Genomic DNA, 16,092 nt, shown 5'->3' with positions numbered 1-16,092 from the left:
GCAGGCAGGCTGGCAGGCAGGCAGGTAGCCAGGCAGGTAGCCAGGCAGGCAGGCATGCTGGCAAGAAGGCAGGCAGGCAGGCAGGCAGGCAGGCAAGCAGGCAGACAGGCTAGCAGGCAGGCAAGCAGGCAGGTAGGCAGGCAGGCGGGCAGGCAGGCAGGCAGGTAGCCAAGCAGGCAGGCAGGCAGGTAGGCAGAAAGGCAGGCAGGCAAGCAGGCAGGCAGGCAGGCAGGCAGGCAGGTAGGCAGGCAGGCAAGCAGGCAGGCAGGCAGGCACGCAGGCAGGCAGGTAGGCAGGAAGGCAGGCAGACAAGCAGGCAGGCAGGCAGGCAGGCAGGCAAGCAGGCAGACAGGCTAGCAGGCAGGCAAGCAGGCAGGTAGGCAGGCAGGCGGGCAGGCAGGCAGGCAGGTAGCCAAGCAGGCAGGCAGGCAGGTAGGCAGAAAGGCAGGCAGGCAAGCAGGCAGGCAGGCAGGCAGGCAGGCAGGTAGGCAGGCAGGCAGGCAGGCAAGCAGGCAGGCAGGCAGGCAGGCAGGTAGGCAGGCAGGCAGGCAAGCAGGCAGGCAGGCAGGCAGGCAGACAGGAAGGCAGGCAGGCTGGCAGGCAGGCAGGAAGCCAGGCAGGCAAGCAGGCAGGCAGGCAGGTAGCCAGGCAGGCAAGCAGGCAGGCAGGCAGGCAGGCAGGCAGGCAAGCAGCCAGGCAGTCAGGCAGGCAGGCAGGCAGGCAGGCAGCCAGGCAGGCAAACAGCCAGGCAGGCAGGCAGGCAGGCAGGCAGGCAGGCAGGCAGGCACGCAGGCAGGCAGGCAAGCAGGCAGGCAGGCAGGCAGCCAGGCAGGCAGGCAGGCAGGGACGCAGGCATGCAGGCAGGCAGGCAAGCAGGCAGGCAGGCAGGCAGGCAGGCAGGTAGGCAGGCAGGCAGGCAGGCAGGCAGCCAGGCAGGCAGGCAGGCAGGCAAGCAGGCAGGCAGGCAGGCAGCCAGGCAGGCAGGCAGGCAGGCACGCAGGCATGCAGGCAGGCAGGCAGGCAGGCAGGCAGGCAGCCAGGCAGTCAGGCAGGCAGGCAGGCAGGCAGGCAGGCAGCCAGGCAGGCAAACAGCCAGGCAGGCAGGCAGGCAGGCAGGCAGGCAGGCAGGCAGGCAGGCAGGCAGGCAGGCAGGCATGCAGGCAGGCAGGCAAGCAGGCAGGCAGGCAGGCAGGCAGGTAGCCAGGCAGGCAGGCAGTCAGGCAGGCAGGCAGGCAGGCAGGCATGCAGGCAGTCAGGCAGGCAGGCAGGCAGGCAGGCAGGCAGGCAGGCAGGCAGGCAGGCAGGCAGGCAGGCAGGTAGCCAGGCAGGCAGGCAGGCGGGCAGGCAGGCAGGCAGGCAGGTAGCCAGGCAGGCAGGCAGGTAGCCAGGCAGGCAAGCAAGCAGGTAGGCAGGCAGGCAGGCAGGCATGCAGGCAGGCAGGCATGCAGGCAGGCAGGTAGGCATGCAGGCAGGCAGGCAGGCAAGCAAGCAGGTAGGCAGGCAGGCAGGCAGGCATGCAGGCAGGCAGGCAGGCAGGCAGGCAGGTAGGCATGCAGGCAGGCAGGCAGGCAGCCAGGCAGGTAGGCATGCAGGCAGGTAGGCAGGCAGGTAGGCAGGCAGGCAGGCAGGCATGCAGGCAGGCAGGCAGGCAGGCACGCAGGCAGGCAGGCAGGCAGGCAGGCAGGTAGGCATGCAGGCAGGCAGGCAGGCAGCCAGGCAGGTAGGCATGCAGGCAGGTAGGCAGGCAGGTAGGCAGGCAGGCAGGCAGGCATGCAGGCAGGCAGGCAGGCAGGCACGTAGGCAGGTAGGCATGCAGGCAGGCAGGTAGGCAGGCAGGCAGGCAGGCAGGCAGGCAGGCAGGCAGGCAGGCAGGCAGGTAGGCAGGCAGGCAGGCAGGCAGGCAGGCAGGCAGGCAGGCAAGAAGGCAGGCAGAAGCAGACGAGCAGGAGGTGACTCACAACAGATGAAATAAAGTACAGTGGCCCCATGTGTTCTGGTGTTTTTTTGTATATATGCTGCAGATATTATGCTTGTATTTACGAGATATTATTTATTTTACTCACTAGTAGCGGTGTACTAGTTAACTAATGTGCACTGGAGTGAAGGTAATGTTGTACTGGAGGAGATTACTGAGATAATGTGCACTGGAGTGAAGGTAATGTTGTACTGGAGGAGATTACTGAGATAATGTGCACTGGAGTGAAGGTAATGTTGTACTGGAGGAGATTACTGAGATAATGTGCACTGGAGTGAAGGTAATGTTGTACTGGAGGAGATTACTGAGATAATGTGCACTGGAGTGAAGGTAATGTTGTACTGGAGGAGATTACTGAGATAATGTGCACTGGAGTGAAGGTAATGTTGTAGTGGAGGAGATTAAGCTGTATTTACCTTACTATTAATATTATTATTATATATTTTTATATAAATGAGTTTTTGTGTCCTTTTTTATAACAATAATTAATATTTCCCATGTAAAATGTTGGTACCAGCTGCCCTAGAGGATCTGTTCTTTACTCAATGTTTAATAATATTACCCCTAGATAGCAGCCTCCAGGAGCCACGACATTTAAGTTACGAGTCACATAAACTAGTAACAATTAGTCCCTTTTGGGCGGGGATGGCAGACCAGAGAGGCCTAGCTTGTGGCTAGGCCTGGGGACAGTTGGCCCCAAAGATGAGAGGTACTTGTGCCTCCTCCCATGGGAGACTTAGGTCTCAAACACTCCCTCAAGAGGGAGCCAAGGCCGGGCCACATTTGGAAAAGGCCCGGGCCGGGAGAATACCGGCGAATTTTTAATAATAACAATAATAACTAGTAACAATGTTCTAGACCACTCAGCAACACTTGTAACAAGAAGCTAGGTACCCTGGTTACTACTTATGCTTCTTCTTAGCCCCGGCAGTACTAGTACCTATTATGCCAAATTGGTCAATTAGGCAACACAGCCTTTTTTTCAATTTTCTAATTTTTAATATTTTAAGTATTTCTTTTAATTGTAAGTGGTTTAAAAATAATTATTTTTTCCTCCAAACTGAATCTAGATACCTAACTTCAACTAACCCAACGTAATTTAGTTTAGATAAGTTCTACTGTAACCATCTGATAATTTTAATGTATGTTATATGTGAGAACCGGTTTCACTTTGTTATTGGGTATTATTATCCTGCAATATGCAAAATTACCAGAGTTAAAAATAAGGCATTTCCCAGCACTTTCGTGTTTTCTCACATTATAGCTTTTTGTGATGTCACCTGTTGACTGTTATCTTATTGTGATGTCACCTGTTGACTGTTATCTTATTGTGATGTCACCTGTTGACTGTTATCTTATTGTGATGTCACCTGTTGACTGTTATCTTATTGTGATGTCACCTGTTGACTGTTATCTTATTGTGATGTCACCTGTTGACTGTTATCTTATTGTGATGTCACCTGTTGACTGTTATCTTATTGTGATGTCACCTGTTGACTGTTATCTTATTGTGATGTCACCTGTTGACTGTTATCTTATTGTGATGTCACCTGTTGACTGTTATCTTATTGTGATGTCACCTGTTGACTGTTATCTTATTGTGATGTCACCTGTTGACTGTTATCTTATTGTGATGTCACCTGTTGACTGTTATCTTATTGTGATGTCACCTGTTGACTGTTATCTTATTGTGATGTCACCTGTTGACTGTTATCTTATTGTGATGTCACCTGTTGACTGTTATCTTATTGTGATGTCACCTGTTGACTGTTATCTTATTGTGATGTCACCTGTTGACTGTTATCTTATTGTGATGTCACCTGTTGACTGTTATCTTATTGTGATGTCACCTGTTGACTGTTATCTTATTGTGATGTCACCTGTTGACTGTTATCTTATTGTGATGTCACCTGTTGACTGTTATCTTATTGTGATGTCACCTGTTGACTGTTATCTTATTGTGATGTCACCTGTTGACTGTTATCTTATTGTGATGTCACCTGTTGACTGTTATCTTATTGTGATGTCACCTGTTGACTGTTATCTTATTGTGATGTCACCTGTTGACTGTTATCTTATTGTGATGTCACCTGTTGACTGTTATCTTATTGTGATGTCACCTGTTGACTGTTATCTTATTGTGATGTCACCTGTTGACTGTTATCTTATTGTGATGTCACCTGTTGACTGTTATCTTATTGTGATGTCACCTGTTGACTGTTATCTTATTGTGATGTCACCTGTTGACTGTTATCTTATTGTGATGTCACCTGTTGACTGTTATCTTATTGTGATGTCACCTGTTGACTGTTATCTTATTGTGATGTCACCTGTTGACTGTTATCTTATTGTGATGTCACCTGTTGACTGTTATCTTATTGTGATGTCACCTGTTGACTGTTATCTTATTGTGATGTCACCTGTTGACTGTTATCTTATTGTGATGTCACCTGTTGACTGTTATCTTATTGTGATGTCACCTGTTGACTGTTATCTTATTGTGATGTCACCTGTTGACTGTTATCTTATTGTGATGTCACCTGTTGACTGTTATCTTATTGTGATGTCACCTGTTGACTGTTATCTTATTGTGATGTCACCTGTTGACTGTTATCTTATTGTGATGTCACCTGTTGACTGTTATCTTATTGTGATGTCACCTGTTGACTGTTATCTTATTGTGATGTCACCTGTTGACTGTTATCTTATTGTGATGTCACCTGTTGACTGTTATCTTATTGTGATGTCACCTGTTGACTGTTATCTTATTGTGATGTCACCTGTTGACTGTTATCTTATTGTGATGTCACCTGTTGACTGTTATCTTATTGTGATGTCACCTGTTGACTGTTATCTTATTGTGATGTCACCTGTTGACTGTTATCTTATTGTGATATTACCTGTTGACTGTTATCTTATTGCTTCAAAGCCTCACTCTGTGTGACAAAGTCTGACTCTGTGTGACAAAGTCTGACGCTGTGTGACAAAGTCTCACTCTGCGTGACAAAGTCTCACTCTGCGTGACAAAGTCTGACTCTGTGTGACAAAGTCTCACACTTCTGTGTGACAAAGTCTTACACTGTGTGACAAAGTCTCACACTGTGTGACAAAGTCTTACACTGTGTGACAAAGTATCACACTGTGTGACAAAGTCTTACACTGTGTGACAAAGTTTGACTCTGTGTGACAAAGTCTCACACTGTGTGACAAAGTCTGACTCTGTGTGACAAAGTCTGACTCTGTGTGACAAAGTCAGACTCTGTGTGCCAAAGTCTCACTCTGCGTGACAAAGTCTGACTCTGTGCGACAAAGTCTGACTCTGTGTGACAAAGTCTGACTCTGTGTGACAAAGTCTGACTCTGTGTGACAAAGTCTGACTCTGTGTGACAAAGTCTGACTCTGTGTGACAAAGTCTGACTCTGTGTGACAAAGTCTCACACTGTGTGACAAAGTCTGACTCTGTGTGACAAAGTCTGACTCTGTGTGACAAAGTCTGACTCTGTGTGACAAAGTCTCACACTGTGTGACAAAGTCTGACTCTGTGTGACAAAGTCTGACTCTGTGTGACAAACTCTCACACTGTGTGACAAAGTCTGACTCTGTGTGACAAAGTCTGACTCTGTGTAACAAAGTCTGACTCTGTGTAACAAAGTCTGACTCTGTGTGACAAACTCTCACACAGTATGATAAATACTCAAGCATTAAGTCATCCTGGTTTTAGTACAAAATATAAATTCTGAATTAATAACACAATTATTCGCAAGTTTTAATAATCAGAAACATAATAATTCAGATCCAGTAAATGATTACAATTTGTTACGTAGGTGAACATAACAAAGTAACTTAGACACAATAAATATAACAGCGTAATACTTAGAGGATGTACCGACTAAACAAGTTAAACATTTTTATTTCTCTCAGGAGGTGGAGATAGCGATGGCAAGTCTGTCAATGTTGCCTGAGAGGACACAGGTCGTCGACTACTCTGAATGGACGGTGATCATTCCTGTCAAGTTTTATACTAAGGTTCCCAGACTCCTTGAGGACAGTTTTCTACTGTGGAAGATATATACATTGCAGGTTTGTATCTCGTATTATTCTTCTTCAGAGTAGATTTAATTAAAATCTGCAAGTTGTGGAGCAATTTTATTTTGGGTCGTCATGTCAGTGACATGTATAATGTAGAGTCATGATGATTATCAGGGAAAGACTGGTGGAGGACCTAGAAAGAATGATCTTATATACAATGACTAGAACAGTTTAAGGGAAGGGACATCCTGTGTCACAAACCTACTGGAGTTTTACTACAAGGTGAAAGAAGTCAGGAAAAAGAGGGGTGGGGAAACTGCATTTTCTTGGACTGTAAGAAGGCTCTCGACACAACTAGAGGTGCATGCAGGAACGGCACTGCAATGGATCAGAGAATACCTGACAGGAAGGAAACAACAGGTGAAAGTAAGTGACGAGGTGTCACAGTGGGTGCCTGTGACGGGCGGGGTTCCACTGGGTTGTGGCTGGTGCTGTTTCTAATATATGTGCAAGATATGACGGAAAGGACAGATTCAGAGTTGTCCTTGTTTGTAGACGACGTGAAAATAATGCGGAAAATTCAGGTGGATGAGGATCAGGCAGAACTACGAAAAGTACCTGGACAGGCTGGAGGCCTGTTGCAACAACTGGCTCGTGCTGTTAACCCCACAAAACTGAAAATTCATGAATACTGGGTAAGCTTAAAGAAGACCGCAGACAGAGTACAGCTTTGGAATCTAAGACTGCAAAACTCAATCAAGGAGAAGAATCTTGGGGTGAGCACATTTCCTGAGGTGCACATCAACCAAATAACTGTTGCGTTACGATACATTAGTAAGGAATTATTCAAGCTTCTGTACACAGTGCACGTCAGACCCATACTGGAGTACGCAGCACCAGTTTGGAACCCACACCTGGTCAAGCACGTCAAAAAATTAGAGAAAGTGCTAAGGTTTACAACAAGGCTAGTCCCTGAGCTAAGGGGATGTATTACGAGAATAGGTTAAGGGAAAACGACCTGACGATACTTAAGGGCAGGAGAGATAACGGGGAACACGATAACACATAAACTGAGAGGAATTGACAGTGTATCAGATAGTTGTGGTAGTCGTAGCTTCACAGACAGAAGATGTTACAGTATTTAGATGTATCAGATAGTTGTGGTGGTCGTAGCTTCAGAGACAGTGGGTGATGTTACAGTATTTAGATGTATCAGATAGTTGTGGTTGTCGTAGCTTCAGAGACAGTGGGTGATGTTACAGTATTTAGATGTATCAGATAGTTGTGGTGGTCGTAGCTTCAGAGACAGTGGACGATGTTACAGTATTTAGATGTATCAGATAGTTGTGGTGGTCGTAGCTTCAGAGACAGTAGAAGAAGGTATACTATTCAGATGTATCTGATAGTTGTGGTGGTCGTAGCTTCAGAGACAGTAGAAGAAGGTATACTATTTAGATGTATCAGATAGTTGTGGTGGTCGTAGCTTCAGAGACAGTAGAAGAAGGTATACTATTTAGATGTATCTGATAGTTGTGGTGGTCTTAGCTTCACAGACAGTAGAAGAAGGTAGACTATTTAGATGTATCAGATAGTTGTGGTGGTCGTAGCTTCAGAGACAGTAGAAGAAGGTATACTATTTAGATGTATCAGATAGTTGTTATGGTCGTAGCTTCAAGGACAGTAGAAGAAGGTACACTATTTAGATGTATCTGATAGTTGTGGTGGTCGTATCTTCAGAGAAAGTGGACGATGTTACAGTATTTAGATGTATCAGATAGTTGTGGTGGTCGTAGCTTCAGAGACAGTGGATAATGTTACAGTATTTAGATGTATCAGACAGCTGTGGTGGTCGTATCTTCAGAGAAAGTGGACGATGTTACAGTATTTAGATGTATCAGATAGTTGTGGTGGTCGTAGCTTCAGAGACAGTAGAAGAAGGTACTATTTAGATGTATCTGATAGTTGTGGTGGTCGTAGCTTAAGAGACAGTAGAAGAAGGTATACTATTTAGATGTATCAGATAGTTGTGGTGGTCGTAGCTTAAGAGACAGTAGAAGAAGGTATACTATTTAGATGTATCTGATAGTTGTGGTGGTCGTAGCTTCACAGACAGAAGATGTTACAGTATTAAGATGTATCTGATAGTTGTGGTGGTCGTAGCTTCACAGACAGAAGATGTTACAGTATTAAGATGTATCTGATAGTTGTGGTGGTCGTAGCTTCACAGACAGAAGATGTTACAGTATTAAGATGTATCAGATAGTTGTGGTGGTCGTAGCTTCACAGACAGAAGATGTTACAGTATTAAGATGTATCTGATAGTTGTGGTGGTCGTAGCTTCACAGACAGAAGATGTTACAGTATTAAGATGTATCTGATAGTTGTGGTGGTCGTAGCTTCAGAGACAGCAGAAGAAGGTATACTATTTAGATGTATCTGACAGTTGTGGTGGTCGTAGCTTCAGAGAAAGTGGACGATGTTACAGTATTAAGATGTATCTGATAGTTGTGGTGGTCGTAGCTTCACAGACAGAAGATGTTACAGTATTAAGATGTATCAGATAGTTGTGGTGGTCGTAGCTTCACAGACAGAAGATGTTACAGTATTAAGATGTATCAGATAGTTGTGGTGGTCGTAGCTTCAGAGACAGAAGATGTTACAGTATTAAGATGTATCAGATAGTTATGGTGGTCGTAGCTTCACAGACAGAAGATGTTACAGTATTAAGATGTATCAGATAGTTATGGTGGTCGTAGCTTCACAGACAGAAGATGTTACAGTATTAAGATGTATCAGATAGTTGTGGTGGTCGTAGCTTCACAGACAGAAGATGTTACAGTATTAAGATGTATCTGATAGTTGTGGTGGTCGTAGCTTCACAGACAGAAGATGTTACAGTATTAAGATGTATCTGATAGTTGTGGTGGTCGTAGCTTCAGAGACAGCAGAAGAAGGTATACTATTTAGATGTATCTGACAGTTGTGGTGGTCGTAGCTTCAGAGAAAGTGGACGATGTTACAGTATTAAGATGTATCTGATAGTTGTGGTGGTCGTAGCTTCACAGACAGAAGATGTTACAGTATTAAGATGTATCAGATAGTTGTGGTGGTCGTAGCTTCACAGACAGAAGATGTTACAGTATTAAGATGTATCAGATAGTTGTGGTGGTCGTAGCTTCAGAGACAGAAGATGTTACAGTATTAAGATGTAGCAGATAGTTATGGTGGTCGTAGCTTCACAGACAGAAGATGTTACAGTATTAAGATGTATCAGATAGTTATGGTGGTCGTAGCTTCACAGACAGAAGATGTTACAGTATTAAGATGTATCAGATAGTTGTGGTGGTCGTAGCTTCACAGACAGAAGATGTTACAGTATTAAGATGTATCAGATAGTTGTGGTGGTCGTAGCTTCACAGACAGAAGATGTTACAGTATTAAGATGTATCAGATAGTTGTGGTGGTCGTAGCTTCAGAGACAGTGGACGATGTTACAGTATTACTTTTCACTTAAAGACCACTGTAGTAGGATAACTTGACCAACCTCCAGGAGAGGGAAACGTTGCTATAAAAAATGTCCCTTTGGTTGTGTGTCCTTATACCTAACATGTCTGTAATTCTACCAATATTATTACAGCATTATTTCTCACTCAAAAGCCCTCGTCTCTTCCCAGTTCACTTTTCTAATAATTCACTTCATTGATGATAGAGACATGAGTTATTACCTCAGGAAGTGTATACAGTATATCATACATTATTTTGTCATGTATGGTCCTCACATTACTAGCCTGACACAACATAAACTTTAACAATATAACTCACTCTAATTAATGTTTGAAACAATGTGGAATGTTATTTAGCTTTTAACTACACAAAAACACATATTTTTAACATGGGGAATTTTATATATAATGTTTTATTTGGTTTATAATTTATTTTATGATCTGTGAGGAATGTCAGTGATAACTTATATTTTTCTCTATTTTCTCTACTTTTATGACTTTCTAAACTTTGCTCCATCATAGATGATCTTAGGTTATGTTAGATTCCTCAGGAAACAAGATGATGACCCATCATTGGAACTTTTGGTTATCTGACGGAGTCCTTCCACTGGCTCACCAGCCTTCCATTTTAAAAATTAATATTAGTTTATATACACTGTATTTCAAAAAATCTTTGTTATCAAAGTATGAGAGAATATATTTTAGAAAATTTCTAATAACCTGGTGGCACCTGCTTGTGTTCTGCCTCATAATGATTTTCTCACTTTTCTTACCAAGATTGTTGAGGCAAAAAATCTCGTATAAGATATTCGCTTTGGCAAATTATTCTGTTCTAAAATTAGGTAAATTATTCTTACCTGAACAGACTTGGTGCATAATTTGTGGGTTTTTGATGACGTCATCAACGATGTTAACTTTAACATGGGATGTAACACCTGGCACTAAGACAACTGCAACACATGTACAGACTGCTGTTACTACTGTACTGAAAACATCTGTTTATGTGGGTAAGTCTGTTTTATTTACGACAAGAACTATATGCTGAAATCATGAAGCTTGTGGGGTTCAAACCTATGGTAAGAGAGTTCTAAAATTCACAGGTCAGAGTGTTCAGTGATTTGTATGTAATAGTGGTATATAATGTACTAAATAACTGCCTTGTTTATAAATACAAACTTAAGTTAGACATACATAATACATCATGACTAAAGAACACTGTTTTAAAACTCGGTCAAGTGGCTGAGTTGTTAGCGCACTGACCTGTGTATTTTACCACACATCTGCTATATAATCGAGCCTCTGACTCTTGTGTTTGCAGTAATTTCGAAAAAAACATTCCGAAATTAATGAAAAAAATAGATTTCACTGTGTTTGGTTATTATTAAATTATTGTAAATTTATGAAAAATAAATTTAGTTGGATTAAGTTAAGTTTACAATAATTTAATAATAACCAAACACAGTGAAATCTATTTTTTTTCTTTATATTCATAATTATCTTTGCGAAATTACTGCAAAAAAAATTTCGCTTGCCATATTCGGCAAGAAGAGTGTTGCTAATTAAGCCAAAATCGAAACTTTTTCCTATTCGGCACGACATATATATATATATATATATATATATATATATATATATATATATATATATATATATATATATATATATATATATATATATATATATATATATATATATATATATATATATATATATATATATATATATTATTATAGGTAGTAGGTTGGTAGACAGCAACCCACCCAGGGAAGTACTACCGTCCTGCCAGATGACTGTGAAACAGAAACCTGTAACTGTTTTGCATGATGGTAGGATTGCTGGTGTCTTTTTCTGTCTCATAAACTCGCTAGATAACAGGGATATCTTGCTGCTCCTACTTGCACTTTGGTCACACTTCACAGACACGCACATGCATATATATATACATACATCCAGGTTTTTCTTCTCCTTTTTCTAAATATCTCTTGTTCTTCTTTATTTCTTCTATTGTTCATGGGGAAGTGGAAAAGAATCTTTCCTCCGTAAGCCATGCGTGTCGTATGAGGCGACTAAAATGCCGGGAGCAATGGGCTAGTAACCCCTTCTCCTGTAGACATTTACTAAAAAAGAGAAGAAAAACTTTCTAAAACTGGGTTGCTTAAATGTGCGTGGATGTAGTGCGGATGACAAGAAACAGATGATTGCTGATGTTATGAATGAAAAGAAGTTGGATGTCCTGGCCCTAAGCGAAACAAAGCTGAAGGGGGTAGGAGAGTTTCAGTGGGGGGAAATAAATGGGATTAAATCTGGAGTATCTGAGAGAGTTAGAGCAAAGGAAGGGGTAGCAGTAATGTTGAATGATCAGTTATGGAAGGAGAAATGAGAGCATGAATGTGTAAATTCAAGGATTATTCGGATTAAAGTAAAGGTTGGATGCGAAAAGTGGGTCATAATAAGCGTGTATGCACCTTGAAAAGAGAGGAATGTAGAGGAGAGAGAGAGATTTTGGGAGATGTTAAGTAAATGTATAGGAACCTTTGAACCAAGTGAGAGAGTAATTGTGGTAGGGGACCTGAATGCTAAAGTAGGAGAAACTTTTAGAGAGGGTGTGGTAGGTAAGTTTGGGGTGCCAGGTGTAAATGATAATGGGAGCCCTTTGATTGAACTTTGTATAGAAAGGGGTTTAGTTATAGGTAATACATATTTTAAGAAAAAGAGGATAAATAAGTATACAAGACATGATGTAGGGCGGAATGGCAGTAGTTTGTTGGATTATGTATTGGTAGATAAAAGACTGTTGAGTAGACTTCAGGATGTACATGTTTATAGAGGGGCCACAGATATATCAGATCACTTTCTAGTTGTAGCTACACTGAGAGTAAAAGGTAGATGGGATACAAGGAGAATAGAAGCATCAGGGAAGAGAGAGGTGAAGGTTTATAAACTAAAAGAGGAGGCAGTTAGGGTAAGATATATACAACTATTGAAGGATAGATGGGCAAATGAGAGCATAGGCAATGGGGTCGAAGAGGTATGGGGTAGGTTTAAAAATCTAGTGTTAGTGGTTACAGGAAAGTGGGTGCGGGAGGGAAGAGGAGCGATTGGTGGAATGATGATGTAAAGAGAGCAGTAAGGGAGAAAAAGTTAGCATATGAGAAGTTTTTACAAAGTAGAAGTGATGCAAGAAGGGAAGAGTATATGGAGAAAAAGAGAGAGGTTAAGAGAGTGGTGAAGCAATGTAAAAAGAGAGCAAATGAGAGAGTGGGTGAGATGTTATCAACAAATTTTGTTGAAAATAAGAAAAAGTTTTGGAGTGAGATTAACAAGTTAAGGAAGCCTAGAGAACAAATGGATTTGTCAGTTAAAAATAGGAGAGGAGAGTTATTAAATGGAGAGTTAGAGGTATTGGGAAGATGGAGGGAATATTTTGAGGAATTGTTAAATGTTGATGAAGATAGGGAAGCTGTGATTTCGCGTATAGGGCAAGGAGGAATAACATCTTGTAGGAGTGAGGAAGAGCCAGTTGTGAGTGTGGGGGAAGTTCGTGAGGCAGTAGGTAAAATGAAAGGGGGTAAGGCAGCTGGGATTGATGGGATAAAGATAGAAAAGTTAAAAGCAGGTGATGATATAGTTTTGGAGTGGTTGGTGCAATTATTTAATAAATGTATGGAAGAGGGTAAGGTACCTAGGGATTGGCAGAGAGCATGCATAGTTCCTTTGTATAAAGGCAAAGGGGACAAAAGAGAGTGCAAAAATTAAAGGGGGATAAGTCTGTTAAGTATACCTGGTAAAGTGTATGGCAGAGTTATTACTGAGAGAATTAAGAGAAAGACGGAGAATAGGATAGCAGATGAACAAGGAGGCTTTAGGAAAGGTAGGGGGTGTATGGACCAGGTGTTTACAGTGAAACATGTAAGTGAACAGTATTTAGAAAAGGCTAAAGAGGTTTTTGTGGCATTTATGGATTTGGAAAAGGCGTATGACAGGGTGGATAGAGGGGCAATGTGGCAGATGTTGCAGATGTATGGTACAGGAGGTAGGTTACTGAAAGCAGTGAAGAGTTTTTACGAGGATAGTGAGGCCCAAGTTAGAGTATGTAGGAAAGAGGGAGATTATTTCCCAGTAAAAGTGGGCCTTAGACAAGGGTGTGTGATGTCACCGTGGTTGTTTAATATATTTATAGATGGGATTGTAAGAGAAGTGAATGCGAGAGTCTTTAGCAAGAGGCGTTGAGTTAAAAGATTAAGAATCACACGTAAAGTGGGAGTTATCACAGTTGCTCTTTGCTGATTACACTGTGCTCTTGGGTGATTCTGAAGAGAAGTTGCAGAGGTTGGTGGATGAATTTGGTAGGGTGTGTAAAAGAAGAAAATTGAAAGTGAATACAGGAAAGAGTAAGGTTATGAGGATAACTAAAAGATTAGGTGATGAAAGACTGGATATCAGATTGGAGGGAGAGAGTATGGAGGAGGTGAATGTATTCAGATATTTTTGAGTGGACGTGTCAGCGGATGGGTCTATGAAAGATGAGGTGAATCATAGAATTGATGAGGGAAAAAGGGTGAGCGGTGCGCTTAGGAGTCTGTGGAGACAAAGAACTTTGTCCTTGGAAGCAAAGAGGGGAATGTATGAGAGTATAGTTTTACCAACGCTCTTATATGGGTGTAAAGCATGGGTGATGAATGTTGCAGCGAGGAGAAGGCTGGAGGCAGTGGAGATGTCATGTCTGAGGGCAATGTGTGGTGTGAATATAAGGCAGAGAATTCGTAGTTTGGAAGTTAGAAGGAGGTGCGGGATTGCCAAAACTGTTGTTCAGAGGGCTGAGGAAGGGTTGTTGAGATGGTTCGCACATATAGAGAGAATGGAGCGAAACAGAATGACTTCAAGAGCGTATCAGTCTGTAGTGGAAGGAAGTCGGGGTAGTCGTCGGCCTAGGAAAGGTTGGAGGGAGGGGGTAAAGGAGGTTTTGTGTGCAAGGGGCTTGGACTTCCAGAGGGCATGCGTGAGCGTGCTTGATAGGAGTGAATGGAGACAAATGGTTTTTAATACTTGACGTGCTGTTGGAGTGTGAGCAAAGTAACATTTATGAAGGGATTCAGGGAAACCAGCAGGCCTGACTCGAGTCCTGGAGATGGGAAGAACAGTGCCTGCACTCTGAAGGAGGGGTGTTAATGTTGCAGTTTAAAAACTGTAGTGTAAAGCACCCTTCTGGCAAGACAGTGATAGAGTGAATGATGGTGAAAGCTTTTCTTTTTCGGGGCACCCTGCCTTGGTGGACCACCCTGCCTTGGTGGGCCACCCTGCGTTGGTGGACCACCCTGCCTTGGTGGACCACCCTGCCTTGGTGGACCACCTGCCTTGGTGGGCCACCCTGCCATGGTGGGAATCGGCCAGTGTGTTACTAAATAATATATATATATATATATATATATATATATATATATATATATATATATATATATATATATATATATATATATATATATATATATATAGTATATATATATAGGGCAAGGAGGAATAACATCTTGTAGGAGTGAGGAAGAGCCAGTTGTGAGTGTGGGGGAAGTTCGTGAGGCAGTGGGTAAAATGAAAGGGGGTAAGGCAGCCGGGATTGATGGGATAAAGATAGAAATGTTAAAAGCAAGTGGGGATATAGTTTTGGAGTGGTTGGTGCAATTATTGAATAAATGTATGGAAGAGGGTAAGGTACCTAGGGATTGGCAGAGAGCATGCATAGTTCCTTTGTATAAAGGCAAAGGGGATAAAAGAGAGTGCAAAAATTATAGAGGGATAAGTCTGCTGAGTATACCTGGTAAAGTGTATGGTAGAGTTATAATTGAAAGAATTAAGAGTAAGACGGAGAATAGGATAGCAGATGAACAAGGAGGCTTTAGGAAAGGTAGGGGGTGTGTGGACCAGGTGTTTACAGTGAAACATATAAGTGAACAGTATTTAGATAAGGCTAAAGAGGTCTTTGTGGCATTTATGGATTTGGAAAAGGCGTATGACAGGGTGGATAGGGGGGCAATGTGGCAGATGGTGCAAGTGTATGGTGTAGGAGGTAGGTTACTGAAAGCAGTGAAGAGTTTTTACGAGGATAGTGAGGCTCAAGTTAGAGTATGTAGGAAAGAGGGAAATTTTTTCCCAGTAAAAGTAGGCCTTAGACAGGAATGTGTGATGTCACCGTGGTTGTTTAATATATTTATAGATGGGGTTGTAAGAGAAGTAAATGCGAGGGTCTTGGCAAGAGGCGTGGAGTTAAAAGATAAAAAAATCACACACAAAGTGGGAGTTGTCACAGCTGCTCTTTGCTGATGACACTGTGCTCTTGGGAGATTCTGAAGAGAACATGACTTAAGAAATCGTAATGACACGATTGCAAATAAACCATACCCCCGGCCGGGATTGAACCCGCGGTCATAGAGTCTCAAAACTCCATTACGATTTCTTAAGTCATGTTGACGGCAGTGAAGGGACTTGAGCTAGAGTTCGTCACGGCCACGCTAGCTGGAGATTCGTCTGTAAAAACTTGCATTTGTGGTCACAGAGGTGCCTGTGCTAACTTTCCTATGGTGTAGAAATATA

The sequence above is a fragment of the Cherax quadricarinatus genome, unplaced genomic scaffold (genome assembly GCF_038502225.1).
Source record: "Cherax quadricarinatus isolate ZL_2023a unplaced genomic scaffold, ASM3850222v1 Contig305, whole genome shotgun sequence".
Classification (NCBI taxonomy): Eukaryota; Metazoa; Arthropoda; class Malacostraca; order Decapoda; family Parastacidae; genus Cherax; species Cherax quadricarinatus.
This window is presented reverse-complemented; position numbering follows the sequence as displayed.